The 27,566-nt window shown below is 44.8% G+C and overlaps 1 long non-coding RNA gene across 1 annotated transcript; it reads left to right on the forward strand.

The window, feature by feature from the left end:
* Positions 1–27,566, forward strand: LOC128119996 (uncharacterized). Its single transcript, XR_008221741.1, has 2 exons — positions 1–253; positions 25,608–27,566. It is a non-coding gene; the product is annotated as an uncharacterized LOC128119996 (long non-coding RNA).

Raw genomic sequence — 27,566 nt, forward strand, 5'->3', positions numbered from 1 at the left:
AAAGGAACACTCCTAAAGGGGAAGAGAGGCTTCCTCTCCCTTCCGTTTGCAGAGGGAGCCTAAGGCAGCAAGTTTGGACTAGCCGCTTCCCCACGAAAGACCCCACACCAAGCTCATTTTGAAGGGCGCCCCTGTGTTTTCTTTCCTGTTTTCTGCTGGGACTGTCTGGACTTCTAAATTACATGGGGGAACAGCTGGGGAACAGAAAAGCTTCTCTCATCTGCTCTCTGGCCTGCCTCAGACTCCGGGAGCTGTGAGTAGCTGGAGGTTTCCAGGGTGGCCTGTGGGATCCGGCTGAGCTGAATAATCCATCTGAGATCAGGAGAAAGGGCACAGACGCAGGAACATTTATGAGCAGAGGAGAGTCTTGATCCCTTTCAGGTTCATTGGAACGTCACTGCCCATAAATCAGCCGCCTCCTCTTTTTCTCTACCTCAGCACCACACACACACACACACACACGCACACGCACACGCACACGCACACGCACACATGCACACACATGCACGCACGCACACACAGAGACAGAGACAACAGAGAGGGATACACACACAGTGACAGAGACAAACAGAGACACATAGACAACAGACACACATACAGAGGAAGACAGACAGACACAGACACACAGAGAGACACAAAGACAGAGATGACAGGCACACACACAGACACAGAGAGAGAGAGAGAGAGACAAAGATAACAGAGAGAGATAGAGACAGATAGACACACAGAGAGATACATAGACAGAGACAGACAGACAGACAGAGAGACACAGAGAGATGACAGAGAGGGACACACACACACACACACACACGCATGCACACACACACACACACACACACACACACACACACACACACACACACAGAAATGGACCAAGACCCACAGTGAGGGTCACACCAGGCAGAGTTCTGGTCCTGATTCTGTGTCCGTGAGCTGGCAGCCTGGGATAAACAATTACCTTTCCTTGGCTTTTTATCTATCAGGTGGGAGAAGAGGAGATACTGAATGACCATTTTAACCTTGATTTTATTTTAATTGTGATATATATATATATATATATATATATATATCAATATATCATAAAATCTGTCACCTTCACCATATTTTTGTTGTCACTTTGTGCTTTGAGACAGGGGTAAGCAGCCCAGAACCGCCTTGGAACTCACATTCCCCTTGTGCTCAGCCTCCTTGATGCTAAGCTTACAGGAACATGTGACCTCTCTTGAGCGTGCGGTCCAGTGGCACTGTGTGCACCCCCACTGTGGAGAAACTGATTTCCAGAACACTTTCATACTACAAATCTGAAACCGGACCCATGAAACAGCGTCCCCTTCCCGAAAGCCTCTGGTAACCACATCATTCCTTCTGTGAACCTGACATCAGATAATGCATAGAAAAGAATCATTCAGCACTTGCCTGTCTGTAACCAGCTAATTGCCTTCCTTTCTAAGGCTGAGTAAATTCCCACTTCTTGCCTGTTGCCTTCTCTTTATCTGTTCATCCAGAGGTGACGCTGTTTCTACATCTTGGCTTTTGTGACGATCTCTAGCATAGAAATGAGCACACAAATACCTGTTCAAACCCCTGCTTTTGATTTATATTTATTTACATATATGTACACAGGCACATCTAGAAAAGAGATTGCCCAATCATGGGGTAATCTTATTTTTGATTTTTTTTTAAATGATCCGTCATACTGAAGTTTTTTTTATTGTCGTTTGTTGGTTTGGTTTGTTTGGTTTGAGGTGGTTCGGTTTGTTTTAAATATTTATCGTATGTGGATGATTGTCTTGGCTGCATGAACGTATGTGTACCATGTGTGTGCCTGGTGCCAGGGAAATCAGAACACAGTGTCCAATCTCTTGACACTGGAGTTCAGACGTTTGTGAGCCACCGAAGTGGGTGCTGAGAAATAAACCTGGGGCCCCTGTGAGAGCAACGAATGCTCTTAACTGCTGAGCCGGCTCTCCAGCCCCTGGCTTTTTGTTTGTTTGCTTGTTTTTTGTTTTTTAGACAAGTTCTCATGTAGCGCAACATGGTCTTGAACCCACTGAGTAGCTGAGGCTGGCCTTGAACTGCCTCTACCTTAGAATCAGTAAGAAATAAAATCTACAAGTGACTCTGACAGAACTTTTACTTTGTAGCTCTCTGTGTTAAAAGACGATAATATGTTCTTTTGGGTTTGATGGAACTGGACATTTGTGACTTTGGGGGAAGTGTGGCATGGTAATGTTTTCCCCTCTCATGTTGACACTTCTTCAGAGCTGACTACGTGTCAATCATTTTCCTAAATGCCCTTCATGTATTATTAACACAACAGCATTCTTAGGATTAAGCACCAGCATCAAAGGCCTCTTTGGATGGTCTCAGGATGTGTTCTCTCCCCTTCTGCCTCCCCATAGTCTACAGCGTTCAGTCGTGCCCTTCAGGACCCCATGCCTGTATCTTTATCATTTCTACCAAGCTTCCCCTTTCTGCCATCATGTGGGCCTTAATCTCTTGAGATTCCTGCTTCTTCCTATTCTTAGAGAGGACTTATCCCCCCAACCCCCGAGACAGAGTTTCTCTGTGCAGCCCTGGATGTCCAGGAACTCACTCTGTAGACCAGGCTGGCCTTGAACTCACAGAGATCCGCCTGCCTTTGCCCTCCCATGTGCTGAGATTAAAGGTGTATGCCACCACCGCCCCACAAGCACTCATTCTTTAAAACATGTGCTTGTTTATGGGAGGGTGGGGTGAGCATGCATGTCCCACAGCATGTGTATGGGGACCAGAAGACAACCCTTGGGGGTCGGCTCTCTCCTTCCTCCGTGTGGGTTCCAGGGATTGAACTCAGGTTGTCACGGGTCAGCAGCAAGTGCCTGTGCTTGGTGAGACTCCTTCGTACCTAGCCTCTGCCCTTTGGGGCTGCGTGTCGGGAGTTGATATCACCCTTACCCTTTAAAACTATGCCCAGGCCGTATTCTTTCCTTCTCACATAAATTTCCCTCACACCTCATCCTCTGTCAAACCTATCACGTATCGTCAGCCACCCATCTGGAGAACTCACAGAGGGTTTTGGCAGCACAATTTCGACCTCTCTCTCCCCCGGCTTTGGCCAGATGTCAGCTGGACGCCTCTGGTGCAAGAAGGGTAACCTGCTAACCCGCTGGCTCCGGGTCTTCAGCTGGGGCCTCTGTCCTGCCCTGCTGGGGTTTCAACATCCCTACTCAGCTGTGCCACTAACTCAGGATCACCGTATCTGAAATCTCTAACCCTGATGTCCTTCCAAATCATCCATTCCCTCGTCTCCGAGACTCCGTTAGCTGATGGTGGCCGGATCCTCCATCCTTCACGTTTATCCACCTTCCATCCCCTCCTGCTCAGCCTCTATCTTCACCGTTATCAAAACTGTTTTCTCACTCATGTCCTCACAGTATAGCAAGCATCCCTTCTCTTCCCTCTGGAAGTGAAGCATCTTGTCTTTCCTTCTGAATCGGTGCTTTACCCTGTGTCCTTGCTACTCAGAGAGAGGCCTTGTCTGTCAACCATTTGGCCTCTGCTGTGTGTATTTGGCCTCATCTGCTCTCCCTACAAACATGTTCAACTTTGCTCATTTTCCATCTGGACCCTGCGACCCTACCATCTCTTCCACCCAACCTTGACCCTTTTCTTCCAACACACACACACACACACACACACACACACACACACACACACACACAAACACACAAGACAAGACTCTGAATCTCCTTTGGACTCTTTGGTCCTCTAAAATTTAGCTCCTATCTACAAAATGTTCAGGGAGAGGTGAGTCTGGGTTAGAATTTGGAGTAGTGAATGAATACCTCGTTACTTCCACTGAACTCGGTAGAAGAAACTCCCTTATCGCGTGAGGATATAACTCAGGGGTCATGTGGATTTGAGAATCATGATATGGCTGGGGACGAGAGTAGGGGAAGATCACTGAGAGCACTCTGGACATCATAATTGAAGGCTAACTTGTGTGGTAACTAGAGCATAGAAGAAGTGGAATTTCCCCGTTTCTCCATGCCTGCCCTTTGGAGAGTGAGATTGGACCAAATAAACCATCATCAAATCGCTTCCAGCTCTAACCATCTTTATATAATAGACTTTCTCCTAACAATGCCTTGAGTTTGTGATCACCTTGGAGACTAGCCTTTCAAACGGGCTTACAAAAGGCCCCCGTGTTCCTTCTACAGAGCCTTCTAAGCAAATATCAAAAAAAAGAAAAGAAAAAGCTTTCAAAGGGCATTGAATTCATCTCATAATAGCCTGTTCCTCACTGTACCTCCCCTTGAGGAAGCCAAACCAGTGTGTGTGTGTGTGTGTGTGTGTGTGTGTGTGTGTGTGTGTGTGTGTGTGTGTCAGTGTGAGAGCTAGGTAATGTGATTTCCATCCAAGGGAGCCATGTGCATTCCCAAGGGCTCTTCAGGCTGTAGCATGTCAACTTTGAGGGGTAACTTCCACTCAATTCAACTTAGACCAAAGAAAGGCTGATGGTTGTTAGACGGATGGGATCTTCTGGCTGGAGCTGGACAAACAGAATATGAGAAGAATGCAGAAGTCAGTCAGGCAGTAAAGAGATGACTTGAATCCAGCCTAGGCTGATGGCTGCTGAATTCCATCTACCCGAATTAAGCTGCTCTGAAAGGGCCAGGATTTGCTATTTCCAGAGGGCAGGGCTGGTTCTGACGCCAGGAGATGTCTGTCTTCATGGTGGTATAAACTGTGTAACTTATTTTAACCTTGCCGGTGTTAAGTCGAAAGGTTACAAAGATTTTGATTAACTTTGTAAGCAGAGCTAGGAGAGTTAAGAGAATTCTTTTTTTCTGGTGGCTTGAGGTTTATTTGATTAAAGATCACAAGAGAGAGAGCTCTTTAAATGGTAGAGATGTTATTGCTTGTTTCCATTATAAATTTGTCCTGTCGAGCATCTGAATTTATATTACGTTTACAAATGCACTTGAAACTTGAGACTGTTAATTGATGAAACAGATAGCTGAGATCTGAGTGTTTCAACAGTCGAATGTGTCCATTGGAGTTTCTGGAAACTCGTCAGAGAAACTTTGAGAATCTTTCTCTTATTCATTTTCAACTTGGTCATAGTTTGAACGACAAGTAACTAAAACCAGCTTGCTTACTTTCAATGTGTAACCTTGAAAATGCAAATGTTAATTTAAAAGTTAACTGGGGTTGGAGAGAGAGCTCGGCTGGCAGAGTGCTTGCCTGGCAAGTCTGAGGAGCTGAAACTCAATCCTTAGAGCATACATTTTAAAACAAACAAACAAACAAAACTGGGGGCCAGAGGGCTCAACAAGTCGGGGCACCTGCACCAAGACTGATGGTCACAGGCTGGAATGAGCACCGGCTTATCCTGATTGTTCTCTGACCTCCATGTTTGTGGCACACACAGCAAGGAATTGGTTTTCTAAAGCTGGGTATGGTGGTGGGGATAGGGAGATCCCTGGGTCTTACGGGCCAGGCAGCTTCACGTACTTGATAAGTTCTAGGCCAGTGAGAGACCCTACCTTCCACTCAAAGAAAAGGTAGGCAACGCCTGGACAGTTGTGAGACTACTCAAGTTCATGTCTTTCCTTTCGTATGTCCTCACTACATGGGTAACAGATCAGGATTAAGCTAGGACAAGGCAGGCCCCACTTTGGATAATATACTGAGTCCGTGGGAAGTATTGATCTGTTTCTCAGACTGAAGTGCCATGTAGGTTCACTGTGAAGTCTTGACACTTCTAGAAACTGGGAACCAAATGTGATTAAGGTAACAACAAGCAAGAGTTCTTAAAATAACCAGGAGTGAAAATAAAATTCACATTCACTCCCACCTCCCTTAACTGGCCAAATAGGAAGTCAGATGAAAAGCATCATGTTTGAGATGCCCTGGGTCCTCATTCTCCATCAAAAGTGATCCCTCTGTCTCCTCCACTCGGGTTATTGCTTGACACCCCATGTGAATGTAAGTGGCATGGATTGTTTTTCTCCAAGTCTTGAATTTAGCTGTGCAATGTAAGGGGTGGTCCGAGGTTATCCCCATGGGGGTTCTTACTAATAATGATTATTCTTAAGTGAGTGGTTACCATCTTCTTGGAGAGTGTCATCAGGAGAGGTGCAGTATAGGCAGGACAGCACATAATTTCATTCTTTTGTTGTTGTTTTACAAATTACATATATTAAATATTTGTTTTCATTTTAGGTGCATGAGTGTTTTGCCTGCATGTATGTCTGTGCACCGTGTGCCTGCAGTACTCACGGAGGCCAGAGGAGGGCGTCAGGTCCCATGGAACTGGAGTTACAGATGATGGGAGTCATTACGTAGATGCTGGGAATCGAACCTGAGTGTTCCTAAGTGCTTAACCATCCCTTCAGCCCCCTATATATTTGCTTATTTATCCTTTCAATTTTTTTTAAATGTGTATGTGTGTGTGTGTGTGTGTGTGTGTGTGTGTGTGTGCACTTTTGTGAATTTGTATGTCCACATGCACATAGGATCCTAAGAGAGCATTGGAACTCCGGAACTGGAGTAACAGATAGTGATGAGCTGCCGTGTGGGTGCTGGGGATTGAATGTGGGTCCTTTGCAAGAGCAGCTGGTGCTCTTAACCACGGAACCATCTCCCCAGCCTCTGTTGTTTTTCTGTGAGAGAGAGGGTCTCACTACGTAACTCTGGCTGTCCTGGAACTCACTCTGTAGAGCAGGCTGGCCTCAAACTCAGAGATCACCCAGCCTCTGCCTTCCGAGCGCTGGGATTAAAGGTGTGAGCCACCACATCTAACTTCATGCTTATTAAGAGAGTTTTACAAGAAAGAAAGACACAGTAGTAATAATTACCCTTGGACTAATGGGATAGACAGCTGCTCAAAACATGGCTAGTCCTTACAATCCCTTATAGAGATGCCCTAACCCTGACATCCCCATTCCATCAGACGTGGGTGCTTTGGGATGTGGCCAGTACCTCTAGAATAGCTATTAGAAGATGAGGGATTGATCTGCTACTCAGCCTGCACACTGAGTCACAGGCATACAGGGAGCAGCCCACTAACTGCATGGATTCGCTGCCTGTGTTAGGGCCCCGGAGGAGTCCCACAAAAGGCCACCATCCACGTATGGAATCAGCAAGAACATTCATTATTCCAGTATATTGGGGTCTGCCATCCCACACAAAGGCAAGATGGTAAAGACCCTGAGAGGAACAGGTGGGCTCCTTTTAAGCCTAGCAGAAGGAGAGTTCCTAGGGCAGTTAGGTCACTTTAGATATGATTGGCTTAAGCAAGTAGCAATCATATTAGTGTGTTCTAATTGGCCAGGGCTAATTAGGCGTTGATCAGGGCTACAGATATTCCATTTCATGGGCAGGCCTGGACAAGTCCCAGGTTTTGTCTTTATTTGGTTATTACTTTGAGCTGTTTATGGCTTAGGCCACCAGGCCTCCTTGTCCTTGCTGATGGGGACGTTGAAGATTGATTGTCCTGTGTTTGTGGCTCTTCCTCAGAAACTGATTGCTGGGTTCCAAAAAGCAGGCAACGAGGCCTAGTTCTTAACTGAGCTATTAGGGCAGGCTGTCATGGTATTTGCCTGGCCTTCTCGCCTGTGTGTTTAAGCGTACACAGTTGTAAGACTGAAGTGCAAGACTGAAGCCCTCAACTGTTAGGGTCCACAGATCACTCCACAAAGATCATCACTCACACATGCAATCCATAAGAGTGCTCATTTCTCGAGAGCAAATTCCTGCATGCGGGGGGGGGGGGGGGGTCGGCCACACAACGAAATGGTGGTAACCCCAAGAGAAGCTCGCAGGCTCCTTTTATACACCGCTAGGAATTCCAGGGACAGTTAGGTCGTCTCCAGCAAACACAATGGGCTAAGCAAGCAACCGTTACGCTAGTTTAAATTTGATTGGCTGTGGCACCTTTGGACATGTTAGGGTAGGCCCGGATATGCACCACAAAAAAAGAGAAGTGGGTGGGGTTTGCAGGATCTGCCCTTTTCTGATTGGCCGGCTTGAGCCTGCCCAGACTGGGCAGGCTGTGCTGGGTTCAGGAGCTGACTGGGGAGGAGGCCACTGTCCTGGCCTCACGAAAGAATGGTGAAGTAGCAAACCGGAAGTGGAGCTGGGGGCCATGCCAAAGGTCGAGCCAAGGCAAGCAGGAGCTGCCGGCCAGGGTCGGGCTCCCAGCTCGGTGCCCATACTCACCTATGCCGCTGGCTGTCACATCTCCCCCCTCCCCCTTGAGTAATGGGTCATCTCAAATCTCGGAGATGATTCTTCCAGGTCTACGAGTTATCAATTGAACGGTGGCGATCCTTTGACAAACCTAACTAATGCATTAATGATGCAAGGCCCACACGTTAAGGTCAACAGGAGGACTAAGGGGCCAGCCAGAGCAGACAAGAGCGTGGTCAACCAGGGAGACCAACCAGTTAACCAGGGACTCATACCATCCCGCATTTGGTGGCCTCTCGAGTTTCCTGTCATGCAACCTCTTTCTCAGCAGGGTCATGGACTCTCTAAGTCCATGACTCCCGAGTTATTGGCATAAAAACGACACTGTTTCCCTAGGGCCAAGCGTAGGCCTCCTTGTTGAAAGAATAGTAAGTCCAGCCCTCTTCTGTTCTGGAGGACTACTTCAGCTAAGGAGGAGGGGGATTCTTCTAAACGGGTGATAGATTTTTCTAGAGTGGCTATATCTGCATCATGGCCATGCTCAGAGTCCTCTCATTCTGGTCTTGGAGAATGAGGGCTGAAATCCCAATACCTATGTCCCCAGCTAAACCTAGGCCTAGGAGGCAGGACACCATATGGCTGTGAAAACTTCCCATTTGGCCTGCTCTGGTGGTTCCAGCCAGTGGAGAATTTCTTTTTCAGGGTAATAGGCTATTCTAGGGACCAATTGTACTAAGACGCAGAAACCCTGAGTGTTATTTAAAACTTGAGCACGTACACAGGGGTCAAACCTGTAGTGCAAGCCCACCAGGCATCGTCTGGGGGAGTAAGTATCCTGTCCCCCAGGTGGACTCTGAGTCTCGTTGCAGAGACGGGCATAATTTGTCGGGGGCCTGCCGATGCAGAGGCTGATGTCACAGACCGTAAGGCGAGCCGCCCTCTGCCTGACTGTTGCCATCTGCATGACTCGGTGTCAGAGAAGTTGGTATGGTCTCCCATTACTGCAGTCCCTTCGTAATAAGGCAGCTTCATATGCAGGCAAAGCCACCAGATTCTAGTGAGACTGGGCTTTGATGCATTTCAAACCAAATAGGTAGCTTTTAGAAGGCTTAAGGGTCCTGGATTGGGGGGTAGGTCTGTGGGGGCAGTTTTGCCTGTGAATGGCAACATTTTAGTCTTTGTGGGCCTTGGGGTGGGGTAGACATGGGTCTAGCTGGGCTTCTTATCTTATTGGGACCCAGGGGCTGCCATGGTTGTAGGGGCTGGATGTCTAATTGTAGGGTGAATAATGCTGTCGGATCTGTGGGCGACATTGTCTGTCATACATCTTTAAAGCCCAGGTGTTCCCTGACGTCCGACCTGAGGCTTTTTGCCTGCATCTGTGAATTGAGTCAATGTTGGATTGCATGACCCCTTTCCAGCATACTCAGGGTGACAGGCTGGTTCATATGCCCTTTTTACGCTGATGAAGTCCCCGGTCTTTGGGGCCTTCCACCAGGTGTGACCCGTGGATACATAACTCCATGAGGCACAGAAATAGTCTCTTGCTTCCCCATGGGTCTTTTCCTGGGCCTCAGTTCTACCATGTCCAGGGCAAACACAAAAATAGAGTCCTATTGTGTCCTCAGCTCACCCTGTCTCTTCTCCTACCTTTCTAATCTCCTTCCCTTGATGATGTTATGTGCTTCTCTCATCCACAGCCTCAGGCTCTTTTCTGGGCTTTCTATCCATACTGATTTTTATTCCTTGGACTAAATAAAAATGGACACATCCCTATTAGTGTTGAGAGCGGGTGATCATTCATCTTCTCTGCCTGGATGTTGATCACAGCCCACATCACTTGGTTCCTTCACCCATCATTCTCAGTATAACCTTAGAGGCAGGCACTTGACTGAGTCAGGAGGAGTACCCAAAATGACTTTGCTTGAAACTGACTAATGTTCGCTTTCTTGGTACTAGCCAACATTGAGTGCTAATCGTAGGCAGAACATTGAGACTAGCATAGGCTGCCCTGAGCCTGCTAATTAGCTCATGTTGCTCTTCCTTGGTACACCCTGTCTTGGGGCATTGATTAAAAATGGCACACTAAAATAAAACCCGAGAATTTCAGATCATATCTTGCTTTAAATAGACATATTCTTTCCGACCAGATCACAAGTACTGCAATGAAAAAATCACTACCAAGTGTTTTGTGCATATCCAATCTGCTGCTTTTCCTAACCTCGTGGCATATCACCATGGAAGCCTTACACTTCACAAACACCCTTGCCACTCACTGTGGGATTATATGGCGTTTTCTACTTTTCAGAAGTGGTTGTAGCATTACAGTGCTTACTCGGACCTCAGACCTGGGTCCCATTACTTAACTGACCTTAGATTATTTCTTTCGCCTGTCCTGGACTTTGGTTATTTTGTTTCCAGTCTGTCCTTTAAAAACAAGGCCGTGTTACTTCTCTGGTTGTCCTTCACATATCAAGACATGTACGCAAGGAGTCGGAATCCTTTCTGAGAAACCCATTGGACAATGAGTGTGCCCAGCCAGGAGGGGCTGGGAACAGGAGCCACAGGCGTTGATGGCGAGCACTGACAGTATTTGGTTCTACGTGGAAGAGTGAGACAAAGGGGAAACATATGTGTAAGAGCAGTGCATATTACACATCCTGTTACGTTAGAAATAACACTAGCAAAACAGCAGAGAGGAGAAAGAGGAAATGTAATACAAGCAGTAACTGGTACGTAGCTAGTGAGTAAAATAAAAAAGATTCCCGTCTTAGAGATTCTGCTGCTGTGATAAGGCACCAGAACCAAAGGTAACTTGAGGAGAAAAGGGTATATTTCATCTCACACTTTCGGGTACCCAGTCCATCACCAAGGGAAGCGGAGGGAAGTCCTCTGCGAATGTGGGCGGTGGTTATCACAGCAGTAGAAAGCAACCTAACGCAGAAGGCTAGGCTGAAGAAAATCCAGTTCATCCATCGGTGGAAGCATCACTGACAGTGGAGTGGAACAGGTCTAGTGTCTTTTCTGATGTGATGTAACAGGAAACACACAGAGCCCTATGAAGTATCCTGGCCCAAGATTAGTTATCAGAATGAAACAAGATTCCGAATTCAGCTGAGGCATTAGCTCCAAATACTAGTTTCAGGGGGTGAAGGAACATTGATTGAATGACATGAGCAAAACCGACCAAATCCAAAACATGAGTAACATCTATGGCATTCCATGTCTTGATTCCTTCAACAATAAATGGACTAACAGGAAGGAGAGAAATGGTTACATATTTTGGAGACATATTTGGAGACATGGAAAAAATATTGATGAATCTGGCCTGTAGAACTTTTGGATCCATACTTGAACAACTTATAAGAAGACATTTTTTTTTAGCACTCTAAAATTACACGTGAATATGTTTTTAGATGATTTTAAGGAGTCAGTGCTGTACTGGGGAAATGGCTCTGCTAATAATAAGAGCTCTTGCTGCAGAAGCATGAGGCACTGAGTTCAGATCCTCAGCACCCACCATAGTACTGTGGGAGACAGAGACAGGAAGATAGCCGGGGTGTGCTGGCCAGCTGCAGAACCCCAGGTTCAGTAATAGAGCCTGCCTCAGAGGAACAGGGTAGAGAGTAAGAAAGCAGGACACCCTGTCCTTTCTTCTGGCCTCCACACACAAGATGCACACCCCACACCACCATGCCCCTACACAAAGGAACTGCTGCTCACTTGGTTGTCTAAGCTAACGACATTCGTGTAATACTAATTTTTAAAAAATTATTCCTGAATTTCACCATAAATCTGAATAGAAGCAGAAAAAAAAAATCCTTTCCCCCAGAGGTTTAAACTGAGCTACTTCTGAGTTGAATGCCAAGACAACGTTTATTTCAGACTGTTTTAATGAAAAAAAAAAAGGCGAAAAAAGTAACGAGAAGTAAACGAAGAAGGAACTGGGAAAAACATTGATCAACAAAGCTAGATGTGGGTACCTGGTGGCTGATCATTTTCTTCTTACATATGTGTATGCTTGATAATTTGCATTATAAAACATTTAAAGCTATAGCAAAGTTTCGAGTAGGTGTGCATTGGTATATTAATTAGGAATTAATCCTTGGAAGTGAAATTGCAAAATCAAAGATCGCACTCATTTTGAAAACTCTTTATAGCTATTTGAATAAATAAAATTTAAACCCAAATTATTTTCAGTAATATGGAATTCCTGTTATATTTCTAATATAGTGAGTGAGCACATAGGAAAATTTTTGTTTGTTTTGTTATTTGCCCAGGGATAACTGCTGGTGTCTCTTTGGATGACCATCCTTATTCCTACAGACAATTAGTTGTTCCATTTCCAGCCCATTAGATCCCCAGCAGGAGAATGTGTGAGGAGGTGTCTTTGTTAAATAACGCTTCTGATCGTGTTTGGAAAAAGAGCTGGAGCGGGCTTTCCGGGTTTTACTTTTGTAATGAAGAGAAGTTAGGGTTTATGTCTTTGGGCACACGGTGAGTCAGAGAGATTTCATTTCACAGAATGAAGCGTGACGCTATCTATGTGAGCGTGGGAATCGGGGGCAGTGCAGACAGTGTTTGCTCCTGGGGGGAAGAAAGTGGTGAAAAGCATCAGGATTGAAAAGCAAGAGGGGAGGGTATAGCTCTGAAGAGCCCCAGCAACATGCCATGGGCAGAGCTTTAAAATTAAACTGTGACAGGTGAGCAGAGAGTCAGCTCAGAGAGTTACCAGTGGTTCTCAACCTTCCTAACACTGAGACCTTTGAATACAGTTCCTCATGTGGTGGTGACCCCCAACCATAAAGTTATTTTGTTGCCACTTCATAACTGTGATTTTGCTACTGTTATGAATCGTGATGTAAATACCTGCTATGCGACCCCCGCAGGGGCCTTGACCCACACATTGAGAACTGCTGGGTTAGACACTTGCAACCAAGCCGAAAGTTCTGAGTTAGAACCTCAAACCCTGCATGGTGGAAGGAGAGAACCGGCTGGAAGTTGTCCTCTGACCTCCAGTGACGTGAGGGTCATTGAACATTCCCGTGCTCACACAGAGTAAATAAATAAATGTAAAAAAAAAATTTAAGAAAGAAATTAAAAACAACAGAGAGAAGAAAGAAATCCTTTATCTCCTGTGTTAATGATTTGCCAGTTTTCATCAACATAAGAGATACGGAGGCTGCTGGAAACAAGTTTCTCAACAATGGCCCTGCCTCCCTTTTCAGCCATGGCTTTGCCCCTGACTTTTAGCTGGGGCTCCTCTTCTACCCAAGACAGAAATGAAGCTTTTAGTAGTATCATGGGTGTGTGGGGAATTGTTCAGATTCTGGTATTCGAGACTATGCCCAAGTACCATCTACATGATTTACTGTGGGGTAAAAAAGTAAGGAAAACACATGGGTATTGAGAAATAGTTTTGCCATAAAGTTCAAGTGCAAAGGTCCATGTGAGTACTCTGTGACAAACGTGATTTCGAAAAGTGCTTTTTAAAAGGGTGGTAAAAACAGGACCAATGTCCAAAAAGCTACTTCTACCTTGGAGCGTCGGTGTTATCTTTTGAATGTGCTTACTCACTGTCCTAGATCATTCTTTTTTATTTTCCAAGTTTGTACTAAGCACCTGTGATGAACATGGCTTATGAGTTAGATGGTGTGAGGACTCAGAGTCAGACATATCCTATTGATGTGGAAAACATGGGGACTAAATGCATGAAAAATAGCATTCTAAGAGTTCAGTAGAAAGGACGCGAAGGAAAAATGAACTCAAGTCTGTTTGCAGAGGGCTTGGTTGAAAAGAGGGATCCTGCCATATCTTAAGAGACATCAACACAATGTTTCATTTCATACAGGGTCCTCTGCTGCAACATTGATGAGAGACATGGGGTCCACCAGGATCTGACTGAATAAATTCAGAATGCTTTGTGAGGCTGAGAGCCTTGTATGGCTACACAGTGTACATTATTAGTCTGTTCTCACTTGTAATGCAACATAGTTTCTGAACAGCTGTGTTACTTCTGGGCATCCATTACCCATGATGCCTATCAATATTTGGAGGCTTGTGATTGATTTCCCCCCTACTCCAAACAGTTGACTGTCTTCAGCCATAAATCTTCTAATACTCTTTGATGGTTACTCAGGAAACCTGTAAAGTTTCTCTTGACCTCACTCTCTTCATTTAAATGTGTTTTCTTCATCCGTCTTCTGTGAGGGAGCACCCAGTAGGCAGTAGATGAAGCTGATGTCTAAAAGCTACAGAGGGACTATGATGAGATGTTCCCTCGGGGGTGCTTGGAATGATACCTTGCTTTTATAAACAGTGAGTCTGGGATGTCCAGAAAATTAGCTTCGTTTTGTTTTAAATCAGATTTCTATCCAAATGATATCCAGCCCTATCTTAGGTCAAGATATAGATTATAGGCTACTTGTGTCTAAACTAAGTAAGATTATCAAACGAAGGATAAGGTGGTGTTGCACACCTGTAATCTCCTTATTTGGGAGGTAGAGGAGTTCAAGACTATATGGGAGAAGAAATGAGAAGAGAGGAGAGGAGAAGAGAGAAGGAAGGCTATTGAGTCAGAATCTCTGGTTGTGGAGTCTGATCATCCACTTTTTAATGGAACTCTACAATGCTTCTTATATACATTGGCATTTCAGAGCTGTCTATTTGATGGTTATTAGCATAGACTTTTCCAATTTCCAGCTCTGGCACAAGGGCAAATCATTTAATCTTCTCTGAACCGGGGTCTCTTCAAGATAAAGATAATAATTCTTCAGAGGGTATTTATTAAAATGGTAAGATGCTTTTAGTCCACCGTTTTGGTTGCCTACCCAGCCACCATTTCCTAGCACAGCAGGAGCATCTGGTGGAAACCAGTTCTATTTTGCTGGGGTGGTTACATTCCAAATGTCCCAGGAAGGTGAGGCAGGGGTTAGTTATGATGGGTCTGAGGTGATCCTTGCGGCCTCATTCTCCTTGTTATGGACTAACTTATATATCCACACTGGATTTGATCCTAGAAAGGAAACGTGCAGGGGAACCTGTAGGGTGACCTTTTGGGTCAACATTTCTGAACCTGTGGGAAGGGACATGGGGGAGGTCTACCCTGCTAGCTGTCAGAATGTCTGTGGTACACACCGCCATTATGCAAGCTCAAGTGGAGATGTCGACCTTACCCTGAGCATGGTGGAGTTGGAGGATGGATTCCCCATCATGTTATTGTTGGTGTATTAGTTACTTTTCTGTTGCTGGGATAAAAGTCCATGACCAAGGCAACGTGTAGAAGAAGGTTTGTTCGGGTTTGTGACTCCAGAGAGATTAGAGTCGATTGTGGCGGGGAAACGTGGCAGCCATTAGCAGGCATCTTGGCCCAAATGGGATGCTGAGTGGCCATCAACTGGGAACCCGGTGTTTAAATACAGAGCCTATAGGAAGACATTTCTCAAACCACTACATGGTGCTCATTCAATCAACTCAAAAAAAGCCACTCATTGGCCAATAGTTACATGAGAAAGGAAACACCTACTATTTAAGCCATTGAATGAGTATTAATAGGCATGCTATGTAAATCCCTCATCGTAGTGTCAAACACATACTATTTACACTACTTTCACTTTATTATTATTTAACAAAAATATTAAACTTTTTTGTTTAATTCAGGGCAGGAATTATAGTGTCAATATGATTAGAAAATACATCTACTCAAAAATGCTTGGTGAAATATGCAGTTTCTACTTTTTGTTGCAACCTACTGAAAGTATGGCAGTTCCATTCTACAGTGAGACTCAGCCCTCCTCATAGACCTTGACTTTGCTGTAGATACGATAGCTTTTTAAACCTTCACTTAAATTTGGCCTTCCTTAAAGAGTGGTTATAATTTGAAAAGGAAAAAAATAGGGCTTCCAAGCTTGAAGTGAAAACTCTGCAACTGAGAATTATTCAAAGAAAAAGCCTAATTTTATGATTTTCTGTGGGTGGCAGAAATGTAAGGGCACTTGGAGGGCAGTTGGAAATTAGTAGGCCAGGGAACTTTTTTTTTTTGTGTCATGAGGTATCGGAGGGAATGAGCGGAAGTTAGGTGCCCTGCCCAAGGTTATTCAAGGACAGTACGAACAAAGAGGGATTAGAATTCACACTCACACTGCTTAGAATTCCCGTGCGTGACTGGACTTTGCTACGTGATGTTACTTGGGGGCAGCGCTAATTATTGTGGCAACAGTATCTCCAGAGTACAAGGGGAGGGACAATGGTGTCGTTGATTTGTGGAGTGGCTCAACAGGAAGAGGTCGCTGAGATCAGCTGGTCCAACACTCTCTTCTTCTAGGGGATGAAACTGACACCCGAGGCTGAATGACATAGTCAAGGACATCTGGCCCCAAAGTAGGATGGACTTGAGAACAATATTAATGCTTGATTTTTTTTTAGCTCTCTTTCTAGAGTTCTATGACATGAAAAGTTGCAAACATTTGGAGAAACTCTGGGTTGTACTCCTCACGGTCCTTTGCTAGATTTGTTTAGATTTTATTTACTCCATCATCTAGTTCCAACAGACTTCCTGTATAAGCTCTTGAATCCTCAGATGTACTCGGCCAGCGTTAACTTTATGGCTGGTTCATCAAGCCCTATTTGGACGCAGGTCCATAATGTACCTGCCTCTTCTACAGCTCCACTAGCTACTGGCGATTCTTTTCCAAACTGCATATATGGAAATCAGAGAGCCATTGCTCATGGCTAAACCATCATCGTCGCACATTCATCATGTTAATAATTGGTCTTAGCGCAGCACAGTGGACTTATTTTTATCTTCTTTTCTAACTAGGGAGTGGGGAGAATAAATCTCATTCCTTGCAAGCGTGAGGAACTGAGTTTGACCCAGAATCCACATAAAAATTCCAAGTGTGGTGGTGTACATTTATAGTTCTAGTACTGGGGAGGAGGAAACAGGAGGATCCCTCATCCCCCCCCCCCCAATTGATTGATAAGTTCCCAATCAACGGCAGACTGCTTCAAAGAGAGTTGGATGGCATTCTTGAGGATGACACTCAGGGCTGTCTTCCAGCATCAACATGAAGGAACGTGTTTACAAACCCACACAGAAGTGCACCTGCATGTGTGCCCACGCACGTGCGTGTACACACACACACACACACACACACACACACACACACACACACACACACACTCACTCACAGCTGAGAAAGTCAGAGTTACAATAGCCATCTTCCAGATGAGGAAATCGGGGCTCAAGGCCATAGCTTACACAGCTGTACAGCTGGAATCAGAAACAAGTCCATTGGAATGAAGCTCTTGATGGATTTCCAAACAAGACAGAATGAAAATTCCGGTGTGTTTAGAAACACAGAGAAACAATTTAGCCCTAAACACAGACCACAGAGAATAGTGAAGACAGAGTGACCTGAGAAATTGAAGATAGAGTGACCTGGGTCATTAACAGAAGTGTTAATAACAGTGTTCTCATTCCTGAGAACACTGAATTCTAGGAAAAGCAATCTCTGGACTCTAAGAGGGCTGCCTATTTCCCAATGTTTTTTGAACTGGAACCTTCTAAAAACCTACCCCCAAATATGTTTGGTTTGGAAGGAATGCGGCTCCATCTGCCAGCCAATAGGAGGTGCCAATTAGGAGTTGAGGGTTTTCCGATGGACACATTGTTTGCAAAGGGAACTGTACTCTTGGATTCTGTGTCGTGGGAGAGAAATTGCCTCATTCCGCTTTGACAGATGGTCTAGAGCAAGTAGTGGAGTGTGGATTTAGACTTTGTGGAGTCTGTGTACACTCTGTGACCTTGGCCCATTGTCTTTCACCTCGAAATTTTCTCTGAAGTGGGATGATAACGGTACTCACGGTCATAAGGGTCCAGTGAAGAGGATTTTACGGCAGCGGTCACAGCTGGGCAGTCAGTTGTAGCTAGAGTTTTCCTGCCTGGCCCACAGTCAGGACAAATCTCTGTCACCCGCCAATCCCACGGCTGCTCAGACCCAACCAAGTAAACACAGAGACTTATATTGCTTACAAACTGTATGGCCATGGCAGGCTTCTTGCTAACTGTTCTTACAGCTTAAATTAATCCATTTCCATTAATCTATACCTTGCCACATGGCTCGTGGCTTACCGGCATCTTCACATGCTGTTTGTCATCATGGCGGTGGCTGGCAGTGTCTCTCTGACTCAGCCTTCCACTTCCCAGAATTCTCTTCTCTGCTTGTTCTGCCTATCCTTCCTGCCTGGCTACTGGCCAATCAGTGTTTTATTTACCAACCAATCAGAGCAACATATTTGACATACAGAACATCCCACAGAAGTCAGTACATCAATTTCAATGCAATTGTGATCCGTGTGTTGCCTGAGCAGTTGGAAGAGCCTCCAAGAAAAGGCTCCTCTGTTCACGTCCTTTACAGGTTTGCGTTCCCGCCCTCCTCGGCAGGGCACACGCTTCTAGTCGTTGGTGTCCCTATAAATGTCAACCCAACTCTTATATTTTTGGTTGTGAGCCTAGCCTTTAACGGCTGAGCTATCCCTCCAGCCCAGCAGGCGGTGGTGGCACACGCCTTTAATCCCAGCATTCCGGAGGCAGAGCCAGGCGGATCTCTGTGAGTTCGAGGCCAGCCTGGGCTACCAAGTGAGTTCCAGGAAAGGCGCAAAGCTACACAGAGAAACCCTGTCTCAAAAAACCAAAAGAAAAAAAAATTAAATGTCAACCCAAGAGTGTACTTCCACATGTACCATTTTGCCGTGTGGCAATAAGAAGACTCATATATGGAATGTCTGGTTCTTATCCTCAGCTACAGGTAGGTCACTTAGGATGTTCTGATGAAATGGGTTGCCTCTGAACCAGACTTGAAACCAAATGACCATCTTCCTAAAAATGACTGGAGGGTAGTTGCCTTGTTTTGTGCCTGTGGGAATTTATTTACGGAAGTGACTGAGTGACAACATGGAGAAACTAATGTTATTGGAAGAAGAATTTATTACTTATATTTTCTGAGAAGAGGAGGAATGCCCGTCATTCTGGGCCACACGGGGGTCACCAGATTTGGTCAGGAGCCAGAAAAGAATGAGAAGTCATAAACTACAGCCCTTTTCTTTTTCTATGGGGCAGGGAGTGAGCCATTGAGCAATTCAGCATTGGCTGGCTAGCAATTTCTGGAGAACTTTGGGCTGCAGAGGCAGAGCCTGCCCACCCTGCCCCACACTTGGCCCTGGGGTGATGTAGGGCACAGGCAATATTGGCTTAGTGTCTGAGGGTTAGATGAAAAGCATGTGGTCACGTGAGCTTGAAATTGGATGGTTTCTATGAATAGCATACTCACAGAAATTCACTAGTTCGGGGAAGAGTTTCTTCCATGTTCAGAAGACCTCCAGCATGTTAGAACATCACAGAACACAACAAACAAGAAGATACAATTAATATTCTCACTTGCCTATTTCTACCCTCTTTCTTTGGTGTCTCAGCCCTCCAGGGCCTCTGAAAATAGATGTCATAGGTGTTGAGTTAAATTCACAGGACGAACATGTTGGGGTAAAGAGAGAACTTGAATATTATTCTAAAAGGAGATTTGAAGTTATTCTTCAGCTTCTGTATCATCTAAGACATCACAGTCTGTTTACAGCCCACAGAGGGGGTTGAAAACAACCCCCAAAACAAAGATAACATATACTGACAGAAATAAGTCATTAATTAGAAACTACCACGCCTCCCGGTGCCCCTTAGTGCCACAGCTGCGTGACCAGAACATTCCCATTCGCTCTGCAACTGTCAGTGGCTTAAAATGCTCAGGCTGACATTCTAGGCAGAAGAAGTCTGTATTCTAACTGCAGGTTTCGCAGTATCAAAGCAAATAGCACCCAACTCCCGCCCACACCAGGGCACTTGTGTGAATTATTCACCGCATCTGATTTTCTTTTACGGCAGCTATTTTTGTAGGCAGCGTGAGATCTAAATGGTTGGATTGACTCTCATGGAGCAGTGTTTTACAGCTCCTTCAGTGAACTTTGTGTTATTGGTGCACACACGCTTGAAGCAAGAGCAGATTGTTAGAATTATTGTGTGTGCTTATCTGCACTGGAGCCAAATAACCTGGAAGCTCAGACTCAGCTCTTTATGGTGATGTGTGTGTGTGTGTGTGTGTGTGTGTGTGTGTGTGTGTGTGTGTGTATGGGCAACTCTGATAAAGGTCACTGGGCTTTAGTTACAGTGAAGGAAATCTTAAGGCCACAGTGTTGGAAGGACTGCATTTACTATTGACACTACACAAGAGCATTGTATTCTCTGTCATGAAGTCAATCACACACATGGCTTTGATCTCAGATATTTGGTCTCTCACAGTACTTACTGAGTTCTCGTATTCTATATGCTCCTTCAAGATCTGTTTATGATTCCTCATTTCACTGTACGTGTGTGTGTGTGTGTGTGTGTGTGTGTGTGTGTGTGTGTGTAGGCCAGAGTACAATCTTGGGTATTATTCCTTAGGAGCTGTCCTTTTTTTTTTTTTTTTTTTTTAAAGACAGGGCCATTTTCCAGCTTCTCCCTCTCTGCCTCATGCTTCTCCAGCATCTGCCCATGGCGGCAGCCATGTTTCCCACCATGATGGTCAGAGAATCACCCTCTAAAACTGCAAGCAAGCCCCAAATGGAATGCTTTCTTTTATGAGTTGCCTTGGTCAGAGCGTTTTGTTTATGGCAATAGAAAAGTAGCTAAGGCACTCACTAAGATAGCTTGCTCATATGCAATGCTTATTAACATCATAACTACCATGTAGGTATACCCACCAGCAAACAGTTGTATATAGGAAGTATATATGTGGTATATTTAGGAAGTAGTACCTTCATTATCACACAGGTATGCACAAATCACTCAGATCTGTATATCACAGATTTTATCTTGAATCGATCATGGTTTCTTTTTTTCATTCTTATTTGATTTAGGCAGTATTTTCAAATGTTTACTTTTGCAACCCATGAATGGATTTTAAAGTTGGAAAGTAGAATTGGGTGAAATATGTCAACTATAGGATCTCTTGTCCTGCCTTGGATGTCTTCAATCAAAACATCCAGAAAGCCATTGCTCTGGATCAGTTTCTCCTGTTGTGATTGAGATGATCCACTGTGAGGTATAATGCTAACACTTTCTTGCTACTAATAATTGAAATATCGTTTGTGAGTGATTTCCATTTCTATGTGAGCTAAGGAAGACTCACAGTTAGTCCTGGAATCATGCCCTCCTTCCTTTCCCCACATACTACCTGCAAATGCAATACCACATCCAACTCTTCAGTCTAGCTGATGCTTGCTGTCTCCCCTCTATTCTTGTCTTGGATCAGACACCCAGGTCAAGGACTGTGTTCAGGGCACACAGTGGGCAGCTGGAGGGTTAGGACACAGACTTGGATCATTCATCTTCATGTTCTATCCCATTTCTATATTTTCATAAAACAGGCAGAATTTGGTGATTAATGAAGTTGGTTTGTTTGCTTTGAAAGATCTCATTGAACAATCATCTACACCAATTTTTTTCCTTAAACATAATTATTTCTATGGCCTTTTCTTTCTAACCCACTAGACCCATGCATCTTATGAGTAAGGGGACTCAGAATACAGTCCCTGAGTAATGCACCATTAGCTTGAGCATTTCCTCCTTCTATAAGGGGAGTAAGTTAACTATAGAAGGAGTAAATCAAAATGATGGCCAATGTCAATATTGACAACGCTTGTCAAGTCAAGCACTTCAAATTCCCCAGGGATGTTTTCTTAGACATTGGCCTTAATGATGCTGTGAAGGATTTATTGTTTTGTTTAAGATAGTGTCTCACTATTTCAGGGGTGTGTTGTCTAGGCTGGCCTTGAACTCCTGATCCTTCTGTCTCAACTTCTCAAGTGCTGAGAATATAGCCCATACTCAACCTTTGATCAATGTTAACACAGAAGAACATGCTGGGCCTTTTCTGGTAACTCTAAGGGAAACTGAACCTGTCTTTTGCCTGGCACTTGCTCATGGGGTGGAATATAAACATGAATGGAGGGATGCCACCTTTTCATAATAAGGGACCCCACAACCTGAGTCTGAGCCACCATAGCTAGAGTTGCCTACACCTGGAGCTGAGATGCTTCTCTCTGGACTTTTTAGTTTTTTCCCCCTAAATTAAGAAAAAAAAAGTTTGTGGGACTAGAGAGATGTCTCAGTGGTTATGAGTGCTCTGCTACCCTTCCGGAAGACCCAACTTGGGTTCCCAGAACCCATGTCAGGCAGCTCACAATGCAGGTAACTCCAGTTCCAGGGGATCTAACGCCCTCTTCTGGCCTCTCAGGGTCTTCCCCTGCCCACATGACATATTTACACAACATACATACATATAATAAATGCAAAAATAAAGCATTTAAAAATGTTTAGGATTGTCATTTATGGACTAAGAGAGTCCTTCTCCTGGCTCCTTGCTGGTGCCTCCCAGTAGGGCAGAACAACACAGAAAAGTGAGAAGGGGTTTTATACTCCTCAAGTTACCAAGAGAAAAAAACGTAAGGTGGGGAAATGAAAGACTGTGTACATAGTCCCTAGAGCTCCACGGCAAAGCCTCTGACATCCTGGTTTTCAAATTGGCAAGGGACTCAAACTCACATATCTGCGGAGAAAATGTACAGAGGGCCGTAAGTTACTCAAGCCGTGCTTGGCAACACCAAACATTAAGGAAATAAGGATCAAAACCACAGCAACATACGAATTCATACACACTGCAATGGCTGTCAACAAAAGCAAACATCGACAACAATAAAAAAAAAAAACAACTGAGGTAAGTAAAGGTGAGGCGGTGGGCCCATTAGAAACCCAGCACAGTGTTGACGGGTGTAAAATAATGTATAATGGCTTCCCAAAATAGATAAAGGTAATTACCACACAACCCAACAATTTCACGTCTGGGTATAACTCCCAAAGAATTGAAGACTGAGTATTTGGACACCCGTGTTTAGACCAGCATTATTGACAACAGCCAAGGGTTGACACTTGAACAGATAAAACAGTGTGAGTGTTTTCACCTTCTTGAAGGAAGGACTCAGGCTGCACCGTGGATAATGCTTGGGAACACTAAGCTAAGTGAAACAAGCCAGCTGCAAAGGCAAGTTCTGTGTAATTCCGTGTCTGCAAGGGTCCTGGAGCAGCCAGCTCCGCACAGGAGGAAAGGCAGAAGAATGGTGGTGTAGGGCTTGTGGAAGGAAGAAATGGAGAGCTCTTGTTTAATGGGTATCGTTTCCATGTAGGATGGTGGAAAGTCTAGGGGTTAGATACCGTGACGCTTGCACAGGAGTGTGTCTGCACTTAGCGCCACCACGTTGTAAACTTCAGAACCGTTTAGAGGGCTGGGCATGGTGGTACAGCTTTGTCAACTCAGCACTGGGGAGGGAGAGACAGCAGAATTAGGAGTTTAAAGTCACCCACTGCTACGTGGTGAGTCTGAGGCAAGCCTGAGCTGCCAGTGTGTTTCAAAACAACAACAATGAAGTTAAATTAGAATTGTATTTTGTTCTATTTTTACAAAAATAAAAATAACTTTATTTTCATAAAATAAAAATATATCATAAATAATGATAATAAATTCTTCTTTCAGAAAAACGTTCTGTTTGGACAAACAGAAAAAGCCCCCAGTCTTTTTTTTTTTTTTTTTTTTGGTTTTTTGAGACAGGATTTCTCTGTGTAGCTTTGGAGCTTGTCCTGGAACTTGCTCTGTAGACCAGGCTGGCCTCAAACTCACAGAGATCTGCCTGCCTCTGTCTCTCGAGTGCTGAGATTAAAGGTCTAGGCCATCACTGCCTGGCAAAGCCCCAGTCTTAATCAGATGATTGTTAGCCTAGAAAAATGAAAGGGGATAGAGCGGCAGGTGAGGATGATCTGGGTTCATTAACAAAGCCAGGATTCTTAAATTCAACAAAATAAAAATATGGCATCATTTGCAAGTGTGGGATCTCAGTGAAGTCTGAGAAGAAGAAATGATGGGCCTCCGTGAACCAATGAGCCCGACTGTTGGTGTCTTTATCAGTTGTAGAAGAAAACAAAAAGCCTGCCTTCATCTTTAACTTCACTGTAGCTGGAGTTTTCTCCAGTCCTGCCCAGGCCCACAGCCACTCAGACCCAAGTAAACACACAGAGATTTATATTACTTATAAACTGTATGGCTGTGGCAGGCTTCTTGTATCTAGTTCTTATATCTTAAATTAACCCATTTCTATTAATCTATAATTCACCACGTGGCTTGTGACTTACCAGTACTTTTATATCTCGCTTCCTCTGTGTCTGGCTGGCAACTCCTGACTCAGCCTTCCTCTTCCCAGAATTCTCTTCTCTGCTTGTCCTGCCTATACTATACTTCCTGCCTGGCTACTGGCCAATCAGTGTTTTATTTATCCACCAAATCAGAGCAACACATTCACAGCAACCCCAGCACATCACAATAGTTCTGTGAGTGTTGCTCAGTTTAACGGTCAACACTGTTCATTTCCTAACATAATCCAGTAGGTGTAATGGGCAGTGGTTCTATGCACCTATTCACATTATTCTGTGGTTCTTCCAGCCAGATGGTTTGTCTTCAGCCCTTGTATATTGTTCTCTGCTCCAGACAAAAATGATTCTGGGCAGCATCCCCTGGGCTCCACCGTCTCCAGCTTCTTGTTGGGTGGAGCCATTATGCCATAGCAACAGGAAATCAACCAAATGAGAGGAGAATAGTTTAGGAATTCTTACTGCTTCTGCCTCACCATGGCTTGGCTATGACTCATCATTCAAGCCCAGGGTGGCTGTGATCCCTTGACTCACTGCATCCTGGAAACGCCATTTCTCCCACTTACTCCAGCCCATGGGAGGCAACCGCTCTGCACTGTCGGGAGTCTCTGGGTCCTCTTGATCTCCTGTGGGCTTCCTTGAGCCACTAAATCCTTGCATTGTCTTTTGGTCTACTGTTGGAGCTTGTCACTTATTTATTCCAAGACTGATTTCTCCAGTGACTCACTTGTCACCAAGGTAAGGGCTGTCCTGATAACCTGACTTCTCTAATGAATAATGTCCTGCTCACAGAGAAGAGCCAGAATGGTCAGGCTGTTATTGATGCTTCAATAACCCCATCTCCCAACAGCACTGAGTAATGTTCATCCAGCATAGTGCCTGGCCCAAAGTAAGCCCCCAGTAACACTTCCGACCACTGTTTTGCTGTCTTTGCAGCCAGAGAACACCACTTACTTACTCATTTAAAAGATCCACCTATTTATTTGCTGTATTTTATTTTGTTACTGAAGTCTTAATGCACATTGGGCCATTTAGTGACTGGGTGTCATTTAATCATACAGTGCTAGGAGGTGAGGATTACAAAATTATTGTTTCTGTCCTTCAGATGGGAGGACTAATGTGCTTTTTGTTGGTTTTTCCCCAGGATCACACAGAGAGTGGACGATTTGGACACAGACTGCAGCCTTTGGGACTCATGTTCTTCCCAAGAAACCCACCGCCTGGCAGGCTAAGCATACGTGCTCCCCCTCTGTTCTTGAAGCTGGAAACAAGCGATAGGCAAGTGACGAAAGAGAACAGATAACGTGCATCTTCCCAGGCAACCTAATCTCATGCAGAGAAAACGCCTCAAGCTGAGAACCAAGGGAATGAGCCACGTACAGGGATGCTGCCCCGGCCCCTCCCCTGCAGACTTGAGAACAAGTTGTGGCAGGGCCATGTCTCACCTTAGATTTGCCTCTGAAGTGACTACCGTGTTGCGCTCATGAAATCCCCCCTAAGCGAGCGTTTCCTTGGCTATGACATACTGATCCCTTTCTCTCCTGATCGATAGCTGTTTCTGGTAGAAATCTGCCTTAGTCACTGTTTCTAAATCAATCTTCAGAGCACCTTGTAAGCTCCTGGGACCACGTCTTCCCGGTTACCTGTAAGTGACACCCATTCATTTCAATAGGAGGGACATGTAATTACTTGAAGAGACAATTTGGCTGATGGGCTTATTGACAGTGCCCGGCCCTCCAAATGCGCATTTACATCCTGCAACCGCTATTTAAGAAGATTGCATGCCGCATGAATTAGGGGTTGCGCACTGAAGCCACCTCCGTCTTTACTCATACATTCCTTATCTTTTTCTCCGAGTATTCTCCTCTCAGATTTATACCAGGTTATCTTCCCCCCCTCCCCCCTGACATCCACTTCTCCAGGATGTCTACTCTTTGTTTTCCTAAAGGTAAGGGCCTTTCCTAAATTCGGTGGCGAAGGGGGAAAGTTGCCGACTGTTGGTCCCTAGAGATGTTGGGAATTGGAGGCACTGTGATTCCTGGCCAGTTCTGCTGGGATTGTCGTCTCCTGACCTCTGGATCCATTCTGGCCTGCGCATCTGTCCTTTATTTTTTTTTAGCACTGTGTCAGGAAGGGAAAGAACTATTGTCCCCTGCCAAGGTTGTAGTTTGGAACCCGCGAATCACTGGCATCCCTTGGCATCCTACACAAAGAATAGACACGTGCATGTTGTGCATGTTCAGAAGCTGGAAGCTACAGGTAATGGGCTAAGTGGTTTCAAAACAAGAGCCTTTCAAAGAACTTTCCAGAAGGGCTCTTATCTATTTCCTACCTCCATTCCTCCCGCCCTTGCTTTTCCTTCCTTCTGTCTACTGCTTTCGGATGTGTTGTGGAAAAAAGATAAAATAGAGACATTCAGAAACTGAAATTCTAGACACAGCCTGCCCTTGACTTTGGTACTAGAGATAAGCCACCGCGTGGCTCTTGGACCTGGTTACTCCTTTTGTTGACAAAGTAATTGTTGAAAGAAAACCTACCAGAAGCCTGATCACGCTTGGGACTGGGAGGTGAAGAGAACGTGCGGTCTCTGCTCTCATGAGCTGACATTACCATAGGGAAATGAGTGGTGACCACAAAGAGAGAGCCCAGTCTCACCGTATGAAGTTGGGAGCGTCTGTCTAGGTGTCTACACATTTTGTGCTATGAAATTGGCACAGGATTATCCCTCCCAGACACTAAAGCGTCCTTTAAAATGCAGCCCAGGCAAACAACGACTTTCTAAGCGAACAAAGGTACGGACCAGCACTCCCTGATCTTCAGGCTTACTGTGAAAGCTTTAATCACTTGACAATGTGGTAGTCATAAAGATAGGCGTATAGATCTACGTGACAGAGTTTAGAGTTCAGAAAGAGACTCCCATCTCTGTGGCCAATTGAGTCACGATAAACTGTGGTGATCAAAAGTACAGACTTTGATATGTAACTAGATATCTATATTAAGGAAGGTGCCTCGACCTTTTCCTCACGATGGATTGAAAATTCAATTCAAAACAGATCCTAGAGCTAAATCTGAAAGCTAGTATCATAAAGATTCTAGAATAATA

Source organism: Peromyscus californicus, unplaced genomic scaffold, assembly GCF_007827085.1.
Source record: "Peromyscus californicus insignis strain IS unplaced genomic scaffold, ASM782708v3 Scaffold_24__1_contigs__length_46423439, whole genome shotgun sequence".
NCBI classification, from domain to species: Eukaryota; Metazoa; Chordata; class Mammalia; order Rodentia; family Cricetidae; genus Peromyscus; species Peromyscus californicus.